General features: G+C 45.8%; 1 pseudogene; it reads right to left on the bottom strand.

The window, feature by feature from the left end:
• Window positions 1-2210: 2210 nt before the first annotated feature.
• Window positions 2211-2329, bottom strand: LOC146351606 (5S ribosomal RNA; annotated as a pseudogene).
• Window positions 2330-8146: the final 5817 nt, after the last annotated feature.

Raw genomic sequence — 8146 nt, 5'->3', positions numbered from 1 at the left:
TGTAGCAACATACACTTGGTTGGGGCAACTTCACCTGAGATCCTTCAGCAGTATCGTCTATATAGCATTGAATCTATGCAGCTCTGAATATGACAGCTGGGATTGTTCAGCCAAGCAAGTCTGTCTTCTTTTAAGCAAGGCCCCTCAAAGACTTGGGCAGGATTCTCCCACTGTTTGAAATCTGAGGAGGGCCGCTCATAGGGTGGCCAGGTGACCTCTTTCACAAGGACAGTCCTCTATTTGAAAGGTGGCCAAAGGACTGTCCTCTGTTTTGAAGTCATCTTCTATTTGAAGGACTGTCCAGTCCAACCTGTATAATGATAAAGAACCATCAGAAGGAAGAGCTAAAGCGCCTTGAAGCTGCCCATCAACAGCACCTGGAAATCAGACAGAGCAAAGCACACAGGTCACCTGGTCACAGTTTCCCAGACTATGGTGAGGTGTACTGTATTTCTATTTGAATTATAATAATTATTTCTACATTTGCATCTATACATATGAATTAGTATATACAAATTTTATGCAAATTGGCACCACCTTTTGTCATCTTTTTTGGTGATGCCTATCCTCTTCATAGGCGATTCACAAGTGGGCACCCTACTGCTATAGCATCCACCAGTATTCAGAACAATCCAAACTTCAGGGGTGGGTTGACATGGAACAGCGCTGGTCGTGGCAGCTCCATCACGTTTCTCTTTTTCTTTTCAACTCATTCACCACAGTCACAGAGGAAGCAGCTCCGCTGTCCCCTATTCACCTGTCTTCCACAGCATCGACTTCTGTCTTCTCAAAGCAGGAATTTCTTGTTTGCCCTCCCAAGGCATATGCAGTAGCTGTCCTAGCACTGATATCAGAAGCTGAGTTGGAGAGGAGAGGAGAGAGTGTAGCTCAGTGGTAGAGCACCTGCTTTGCTCAAAGACAGTCCCAGGTTCGATCCTCGGCATCCCCAGGTAGAGCTCGGAAAGAATCCTGCCTGAAACCCTGGAAAGCTGCTTCCAGTCAGTGCTGACAATACTGGACTAGATGGACCAAAGGGATATGGCAGAGGTTGTGGGTGTCTGGCAGGGCTCGAGGCCCAGCAAGTCCATGGATCCCCGCGCTTGCCTGACCTGGTGCGCATCGAGTCAGGCAAGGGTGGGGATCCCTGTTCCCTTGCCAAGCCACAAAATGGCAGCCCAGCCTTTTTTGTAAAGGCTGATTTTATGCAAATGGTGGCTGTAAAGTGACCATTTCTGCAAGATTACAGATGTAAATGGCCAATTACGCCTGTAATCTTGGGTAAATGGCTGCTTTATGGCCATCATTTGCATAAAATCGGCCTTTATGAAAAAGGCTGAGCCATCATTTTTATGCAGTGTGGCAGCTTGGCAAGGGATTGGGTGGCTGCACACAGCTTGCCAGGTGCTCACGGACCATCCGGCAATTCATTGCATGTGGCAAGCAGGGGCAGGTGGCCAAGTGAGTTCACCCATCCCTAGTATAAGGCAGCTTCTGATGTTCCTATCTTGGATCCAATCCTTGCACAAGAAGTCCACTCATGCAGTGGGATGTCCCTGTCCTTTCCTCCCCCATGCAGCCCACCACGCATGCCCCAAATCTGTTCCAGAAGGTCTCCCCTCTGGAGCAGATTTGGTGGGGTGCATGGGGGGTTGCTGGGGTGGAAGGGGAAATCTGCTCCACCAGCGGTTCCCTTATGCTGGTGGAACAACACTGTTGGATACCAGTGGTGCCATTAGGATGGACCTTGGGACAAGAGACCAGGGGCCCACAGGTGAAGGAGCCCTGAAATGACCACCCAGAGAGCGACAGGTACAGAAGCAAGCTCATTTTATTCCTGTGCTCATGATGGTGCTATGACTGAAGTAAATTTAAAAAAATGCAAAACTGCTCATTCTCAGAATTTATTTGCTTATTTTTAAATCCAGGTTGCCAAACAGTTTTCCTGTTGCTCTAACGTATCAGGAATGTAGAAACAGTTCCAAAGCATGGAATGGCAATTGGAGCGGGGGAAGAGAAATGTTAGTTGTGTGCTTTGCAATTGAATAATACGGACAGCCATCTAAAGGAGAGCCCCATAAGACCAGTAATTCCAGGGTCTAAAATTACCTAGCGGTTCATTCTCTTCTGTCCTCTCAGAGACTAAGGATGAAACAACGACAGCAAGAAGCTTGCCAGGCCATGATGACTGTTCCAAATATTGGTAGTAGGCAAGTCTATAGCACCCAGTATTCCCAGGTGGTCTCTCATCCAAGTACTAACCAGGCCTGACCCTGCTTAACTTCCGAGATCAGATGAGATCGGGTGCGTTCAGGGTGGTATGGCTGTAGGCTGAGAAATGGCTACCACATCCAAGGAAGGCAGCAGGCATGCAAATTACCACTCCCTACCTGGGGAGGTAGTGACGAAAAATAACAATGCCGGACTCTTTCGTAATTAGACCAAATATTGGTAGGCCATGCTGGAGCAGGATGAAAGGAGTTGTAGTTCAACGCTTCTGGACGGCACCTTTGCTAGATCTACACTCGTGCTTTTTATCAAGATTGAAGTGCACTGATGACTGTTGGGGTAACTTACACATTCTCTATACCGCTTTTCCAGCGTCATTTCTTGCTTTTTATTCCATATTATTCAAAATACTGCCACAGATGTCATTGTGTGTGCTACGAGGTCTAAATGCACAAGAGGGATACAGCGTCACCATGGTGCGATCGTATCGATATGACACGAGGTGCAGATCTGGCCCAAGTTGGGGAAGTCTGGCATATTTTGATGCAACCTGTCCTGTCAGTAAATTTCCAGACAGAGGTTAGAATGGGTGACTCACTTTCTGCCAGAAAAGCCAGTTCATCACAGGTAGGCCACATCTAGGCTTAAGTCCTTCACAGTGTGGTGGCAGATATTGCATCTCTCACAGGCCCAAACGATATATTAATTTAAATGTGTGCCTACTACGTTTGGTTTTTTTATATTTCATCTTTACTCTAGAGAAGGTGTGGGGCCCCCAATCTGGACTGGAATCCTATCATGAGGGGTTGTTGTTGTTGTTCATTCGTTCAGTCGTGTCCGACTCTTCGTGACAGGGGACCTGTGTCTACATTAGAGTAAAAATGAAAAGAAGACATAGCCACTAGACACACATTTAAAGTAAAGTCTGTTTTGACCACAAATACGCATGCACGCACACAATTGTTAGACAGCTCTGAACCTCTGATATCTACTAATATATCCATTGGTGTGGGCAAGGTTGCCAAATAAGAAAATTACTGGATCAGAGTAATTGAAAATTCATATGATGACTTGTATTATGGCTAATTCTTCAAACTTATTAGGATAATTAGACATGCATATATTTCAATTTGGTGGTTAATAGGAATAAAATGGTTTTGAATAATCACAGGAACAGACTCTCTCACCTTATGTAGAGGCTCTTTTGAAGGTATACCATTTCCAGCTGGTAAATGTACAAAACATTCACCTAGGCAGTGAAAGTTCAAACCTGATCATTTGCTTCACGATGCTTCGAAAATAAAGTGTGACCTGTGTAACTTTCATTAATGTTTCTTAAGTCAACATTATTCTTAGATTCTTGACCCATTGGCCTAATACTTTCAGAGATTGTTCCTCAAAATTATTTCTCTCCCAAACGTACAATGTCAGGGCCTAACTACATGTTCCATTCATTGCATGGATTGTACCCTTGTCAAGGGATTTTAAAAAAAGAAAGTAAGGTATTGGGTGGGGGCAGTGGATTTCCATTGGGATCACCATGCAATTCCTTCCCCAACTGCAATCCCAATAAAAATTTATCTCTGTTCTGCAATTAATGTTAAAAAGATCCCAGTACCACCAATGGGAGCTGTTTCCTTTTGCTAAGGTCAGTGCTGGGGGAAGGATTTTTTGTTGGGATCACAGCTGGGGAGGGAATGGTTAAACCTCCCCACTCCACATTCTGTGGTCCTGATGGAAATCACACACCCCACAGAAGGCTAGGAATGCATTTTAAAATACTCTGATGTGGCCGCAAGCTGTGCAGTTAACCTAACATATAGTTAGACTCTGACACTGGACATTCGGGAAACTAATCCACAGAATCAGTTATGTAATTTTTGTCAATGGTAGGAATGGTTAATTTGCAAGTTTGTTCTCATTCCAGCATTCCAGTGTGCATTGTTCCCCATCCTGTTGGCTTATTGTTCCCCATGCCATTCTTGTTCCCCATCAAAATCTGGACCAGTTTGATATTTATTTTTGCAGAATATCTGGTATGCTTGTGCAAAAAAAAAAAAAGAGGATTTTTCCCCTCTTTTCTTTTTATGCTCCATGATATTTGGGAGTGAGTGGGTGGGAATCTGTTGCTTTATTCAGGACATGTAGATGCAATTATAGGTGTTTGCTCCTGAATAAGAAAATTGCAAACATTCATTGCATCTGTTTTTGGTCTAGAAATTTTTTCCCCTTTTTCCTTTAAAAATGCAAAACTGAATGAAAAGAGGTTTTAGCACAGTGCACAGTTTTCTTCTCACTGTCTCAACTCCTTGAGCAATCTGTTCCCTGTTCAATCATTAATCCATCCCATTACTGCCCCGCAGCTAATGCGAAGTCATTATTTCCCAATCTGTATTGTTTAAACTGACCTCTCTGTAGGGCGGCCATTTTCACCCTCAGCATTTTCCCCATGAGAGCCATGTTTGAGTTTCTTGTCTCACCGTTCGTGACTGTGAGCCATTTTCCTGGTGAGGAGGAGGAGGAGGCTGAAAGAGGGCAGGCGGCGTCCAAGGTGGGCCCAGCCGGCTCTGAGTCACCCATGTCTGGATCCAGCCAGCAAGAATGACTCGTTGGCGGGGGAAAGGCCATCTGAACAATAAATTTACAGCCCGAGATAAAAATCCTGCCTAAGAAAACAACAGTGTTTCTGCTGGCCTCAGCAAAGCTAATCAAGGCCAGAACGAAAAACTCTCCTAGTCATCCGTGGATCTCAAGTGTCTGTATGAGAGCCCACGCCCTTTGGTGCTAAGCCTCTGCCAATGCAGAATTCATATGCTGCTGCCGACCGAGAAATGTTATTGCTGTTGGACTTGCTGGATGGGGGCGGGAATATGTTACAAAGAGAAGGGAATGGTAAGCAGAAACTCAGGCCCATGGCCCAGAATCCGGCCTACTTGGTGTCCCAGTCTTGCCCTCCATGGTTTCCCAGATAGCCACACCCCCTTCCCCAGCCCCAGCCCCTTTCCACCTAACCACCAATTGTTTGGTGGTTTCCTGGCTTTTGTGTGGGTTCCCCCCCCATTCTAAAAGACTGAAATGCCTCTGCCAAGGCTCACTTACTGGCAGGAAGAGCTTTAAGCTAAAACGTGCTGGGATTTGGGGTCCGTCAGTCCCACTCCTTTTGCCTTCAAGCCCACCCACTAGCAGAATGCAGCAGCCCCCGAAACCTCCAAAACTCCACCCTTGGGGTGAAAGAGATTCTGCACCCCCACTCTAAGAGCACAATCCCGACACTCTGTTGGGTTCAGTGGGGCATACTTCCTGGGAAATGGGTGTAGGATTGCAGCCTAAATTTCCCGTTGGATCTGAGATGAAGAAAGGCAGGGCTATTGGGGCTGGATCCAGGATCTGCCTTCTGTTGGCAGAAGGGCTCCACCCACAGAAGGTGCCTTCACCCAGGTGTCAGGGAGTCCCCCGACACACCACATCTCACCCCACTCAGCGGGGTCCCCTGACCCTCTTTGTAGCTGTGATGAAATGGTATTTTGTTTTGATGTTTGACAGTGTATTTTAATGTTTGCTTGAGTGATGTGTTCTAACATATCCTTTCTCCTAAAGGTTACAGCAAATAGCGGGGAAGGGGGGAGTTACAATGTTCAGATTTAAACGTCGTCTCCTGATTGGCTGCGGCTTTTTCAGATGGGAGGGAGCGGGAATAACAGACACTCGGTTTTCTTTAGAGGTTTAGATAGGGTTTGGCTTTCTGAGGGGTAGGATTAGGACCCCAGGCTCTAGCTTTGGGGGTGGTTAGATTCCCCTGGGAGGTAGAGGGAGGTATATTTATTATTTTGATGTCTTATTATTAGAAAGGGTAGAGTAGGTAAGGAATTAATAAAAACTTGAAACAAGGATTTTTACCACATAAAACTCAAAACTACATTGAAACATCTTATACCGTGTTAATACAGTTTCATTGTTAATTTGTTCGTTCAAACCACACCATTCTCCATCTCGTTTGGTACCAGATAAAGGGTTAAATGGAACTATGAAAAAAAATAGCACAAAGTCCAGGAAACTACACCCCACACACACACACACACACACACAGAAATGGGAAGTTCTCTCCTCGAGAGAAGGATGGTGGTGGCAGGGTCCTAATAAAGTGGCTGCTTAGGTTATAGTTGATATATTCCTTCGCCACACACCCACTCTAAGATATTACCTCAAGGAAGAAGTTGAGAGATTACAGAAGTGCTGGGATTCTAGAACTAGAATCAGTACTTGATGTTGTAAAAATATTTATGAGGAGTGGTGATGATATGATAATCACAGGTGGGGGAAGGGTGATATGTCACAGTAGCATTTTTGGAGGGCTGGAGGGGCTGTTTTGGGGAGGAAAAGGCGAGGAAGTCCACTTGTGCCAACCGAGTTGCATGCGCCTAACTCTGGATCCGAGCCATGGTCTTCTGCCTGAAACTGTGCTTCTGCAAATACCTTAGTGATCAATCGGCCAAATTCAAGGCCATTGATGGGCTATTGGGTAGCAGTTAAAGGGCATCACAATCTGTTTGTTGTTGTTTTTATTATTATTAATAATAATAATAATATCCCACCTTTTCCCCAATACTGGGACTCAAGGAGGCTTTACAACATTAAAAACTTTTACAGTTAAAACATATAAATAGAAATATACAAAAGTTAAAAATATAATTAAATCATCAATAGTATTAAAATTGTATAAAATAGCAGAATTTAAAAAGACAACAACAATATAAACCATAGTACCAATCCATCATATTCTCACAGGTCCAGACTAGCTAGCCCCAAAGGCCTGCCAGAACAAAACAGTTTTTACCTGCCTGCAGAAACATACCAAGGAGGGTGCCATTCTCACCTCCCTGGGAAGGGAGTTCCAGAGCCTTGGGGCAGCCACCGAGAGAGCGCTCTCCCGCGTTCCCACCAGACGAGCCTGTGATGGTGGCATGACCACGAAAAGGGCCTCTGGAGCAGGGATGGCGGAGAATTTCTCCACGAATCTTCGGGAGGCCAAGTGCCGACACATTTGGCCCCCCGAAATTGGTGGGGAAATTCTCCGCCGCCCCCCGCCCCTCCCCCGGGATGGGACTTACCTTCGACGAATGTCCCTCTTGGCGGCGGGTCCCGGCGGCGGTTCGACGGCGGTTCGGCGGGGGCCGGTCTCCCGACCGGCTGCCACTGCCGCCATTACAAAATAAAAAAGTACAGAAAAAAAAACACACCCGTGATAGGCTACGTGACGATTTACGTAGCCTATCATGGCTAGATTTCCAAAGTCAGCTGTGATAGGCTACATAAATCGTCACGTAGCCTATCACGGGTGTGTGTTGTTGTTTTTTTTCCTGTACTTTTTTTTTTCGCGGCCGGGGAGACAGGATTTATTTATTTATTTATTATTTAATTTATTAATCGCACATCCAGCTGGTTACCCAGCCACTCTGGGCTATGTACAACATACAATAAAACAATAAAATTCTACAATAAAAACATTTTCTAAAATATCCTAACCCACCCCAAATGCCTGCCTGAACAGCCACGTTTTTAATGCACGACGGAAGCTCATTAAAGAGGGAGCATGATGGAGTTCCCTAGGGAGGGAGTTCCACAGAGTGGGGGCCACTACAGAACAGGCCCTCTCCCTCGTCCCCACCAGTCTAGCTGTCCTGGCTGATGGGACAGAGAGAAGGCCATCCGAGGCTGATCTTGTTAAGTGGCCTGTCTGGTGCTGCTGGAGGCGCTCCTTAAGATAGGCTGGGCCGGAACCAGTTAGGGTTTTAAAGGTCAAAACCAACACCTTGAATTTGGCCCGGAAAACAACTGGTAACCAGTGCAACTCCTTGAGCACTGGAGTGATGTGATCTCGCTGGCGGCTGCCTTTAATCAGGCGAGCCGCCGCATTCTGTAC

The sequence above is a fragment of the Heloderma suspectum genome, chromosome 3, assembly GCF_057233095.1.
Source record: "Heloderma suspectum isolate Gila_16-S chromosome 3, 16-S_ref, whole genome shotgun sequence".
Lineage (NCBI taxonomy): Eukaryota > Metazoa > Chordata > Lepidosauria > Squamata > Helodermatidae > Heloderma > Heloderma suspectum.
Note: the sequence above shows the minus strand (reverse complement) of the source record. Positions and strands in the feature narration are given on the sequence as shown.